The sequence below is a fragment of the Mauremys mutica genome, chromosome 3 (assembly GCF_020497125.1).
Source record: "Mauremys mutica isolate MM-2020 ecotype Southern chromosome 3, ASM2049712v1, whole genome shotgun sequence".
NCBI classification, from domain to species: Eukaryota; Metazoa; Chordata; order Testudines; family Geoemydidae; genus Mauremys; species Mauremys mutica.
Window position 1 is genome coordinate 192,395,957 of NC_059074.1, and position 3,089 is coordinate 192,399,045.

Sequence of the window (3,089 nt, forward strand, 5' to 3'; positions counted from 1 at the left end):
TGTCCTCAGAGAGAGAACCATTTTGGATACACTTCTTGCTCTTTCCAATCCCATTCCAAAAATGAGGTCCAAACCATTCTGATTTGTAAGCATTGAGCTAGTAATCACCTTGGCTTATCCCATGGTTGTCGTGAAGGCCATGAGATCCTGTACTAAACTACAAGGGTAGTGAAGTCACTCACAGCACCACCAGGTTAGCTAAAACCTAGGACAGGAAATCTGGGGTGCAGTGGGGTAGCATGTACACTGCCACTATTGCTACTTCCTCTAGGACACACATACTAGGGAGATACGCCTGGAAGAATCCCTTTAGAGAGGGAGACCTCCTGCATGTGATGTCAGGTACAAATTGCATGGCATCCACAGGCTTACACTGAACAGACCACCACCAGCCCCACCCCCACCAGACAGCAGCTCTGAAATATGGGCAGCTGAATCATTCAGCCATATCTAGGTAATACAAACAAAGAGAGACACCAATCTAGGTTTCCTTAGCTAGAGCAGTGACTTTATTAAGAATTACCAGCTGCTTCACTCACTGACTTATATGGGGTGAGTTTGTGTTCTGTGGTTTTGCAGTTCTACAGAATATTTTCAGATATGTGAGCTCAGAAACTATACAAGCCAGCAGCCACAAAAACATTATCAAGAAGGCATGGCTGAGTGAGCAGTCTGTATCTTAATCTTCATGCTTCCCTTTAGCAGCAGAATGGGCCAAACATCAGCAATCCTGTCAGCTTACAGGAAGTGCTTGTTGCAAGCTAATTTCCCAAGAGGCATTTTACAGGGAGACAAAGACGAACAGATACATCTGTCCCTGACTGCTGCTCCTGCGGGCGTGTGTTTTCTGGTGTATTTCTGAGATGGAAGACAATTGTCAAAGAATAAAAGCTGACCTCACTGGGACAATTCATATAGGTAATGGGAACTGGGAATGCATTACTTGTGTATAAACACAGATTCAGCCTGTATATACAGGAACAACACATTTCCCAAGCATGGGGTCATATTTTGATTGTGATAACTGGCAAGAGCCAAGTGTGTTGGACATTTCTAGGGTCACAGCATTATCTGTAGAATCTAAGCAGATATTTAAAAAATGTTGTAGGCCAAATTTTCCTTACTGTCTCCACAGGTGGAAGGGACAAAAAACTTGTGGCTGCAGATGAGGAGGGAACAGTGTGTGAAAGGGGGAAGTGCTGTCACCACAGTATCATCTCCTCCCCTTCTAACCTATCAATAGTGTCTCTCAAGCCCGGATCCCATGACTTCACACTTGCAGATACCTGTGCCCATGTGGAGTCTCACTGAAGTCAGTGGGGTTCTGCATGGTGCAGGGGTCCTCCAGGTGCAATCTCATGCAGGATCAGGGCCAAAGTCAAGTTGCAGCTCCGTGATAGAAATGCATCTTCCAAAGGCAGTCGCTGGAGTGAGGACCTGCTGCAGGAACTGATGCTGCCCAGAAGGTGGCCAATACTGAGGCACGTGGCCTGCAGGCAGATGACTGTGGACTCTTGCAGATCTCCTTAGACGTTCTTTAGCGTGAACTGCTTGCCCATTCTCCAGCATGGAGGTGGGGCAAACTACTCCTCTGGAAGAATGAAGAGGACTCACAGAATGTATTGTGCCATGTGGGCCACAAACCCACACAGTGGATGATCTGCCCTGTGTCTACCCTGCTGGTAAATGTAAATTTGCATGGTCGTTCATACTTGAGCCCTCACAAAAACCTAAATGGTGACCTCCAACACAGCTGTATCAACAGCTTGGCACAGCTGACTGTCACACAGTCCATTCATGTGGAAAGTTATTCTGCCTTCACCTTGATGAGGTCACTGGTAAGGTTTTGTGTAACAGAGCGAGTTGGATGCAGTTGTGGAATTTTAGTATTTGTCAGAAATTGCAGCAACCGCCTTATGGAGTGTGTTCTCAACAATGCACTAGGTGATATGAAGGTGACAAGGAATGCTGGAGTCTTTTCCCGTAGCTTCCTATTTTCATGCTTTCGAGGTTTAAGTGCTGTCCCTGAACAGGGATGGATTTTAGCATGTGCTTTAGTGCTTTCTTGAATTGCCACTGATACCAGGGTAGGAGATCAGGCCCATAGGTCCTTTCATGGAAAGATGAGGCTCTGGGGTCCAATCCTCCAATCTTTGATCATATGATAAGTCCCATTCACTTCAAAGTGACTATGCACATCAGTGTTGCAGGATCTGTCCTACATAAAGTAGAGCTGGTAAAGCAGGTCAGATAAAACAAGGACTGCCTTGAAGGGGCTCTCAAAATGTAAAGGGTATGTTTATGTTTCGAGAACTACCCAAATCTTGGCCCAGAACACAAACCAGTTTTTAAATGTTCAGTTTACCCCACACCCCCACTCTTCTACATTTTCATTTCCTGGTTTTGTCTGGGCTCAGAAATGGAAAAAGTAAAATATAGAGAGGCTGCCACCCCGGCTGATTTCTTGACCAAAGTGGTCTGGATAAGTAGCTGAGGTTTTGGTTGCTTATTGAAACCAAACTGTCTAAGCTTTGAGGTTCTCCTGCATATAGGAAGGTGGTAGCCAAAACCAGGGCTACCTGCAGAATCTGACACTGCTCTAGTTTTAATCCTTGTCCAAGTCACCTTCCTAGTAGCCTTTTGTGGACACCTGTAGATTATGTAATTGATCAGCTAAACAGAACCACCCCAATATTAGTATTTATTCTGGTTACAGAAGGTGCAAAAATGTTTCTCCCATAAATAAATACTATAGGGCTTGTGTACACTGCCCAACAGTTCAGTCGACCGACGTATGAACAGCTGTGTGCACTAAAATGCTTCCCGGTAACGCCTCTTGTGTTGATGCAGCAGGCACAAATGAAAAGGGGTCTAGTTTGTGTTAATGTAGTGCTCTTCAAACAGGTCTGCATTAATGTGAAGTAGAAACCTTTTAGTTCATGCCCACAGCCTCCACTTTTTCAAGTGACCGTGCAGCACTTTGGTGCACACTACTATTCACAGCCCCTGTAGTCCAAATGTTGGTGCGGTGTAGATGTAGCTTACTTGAAGACATTGGAATGTAGGTGAATAACAAAAGGATGCTGATA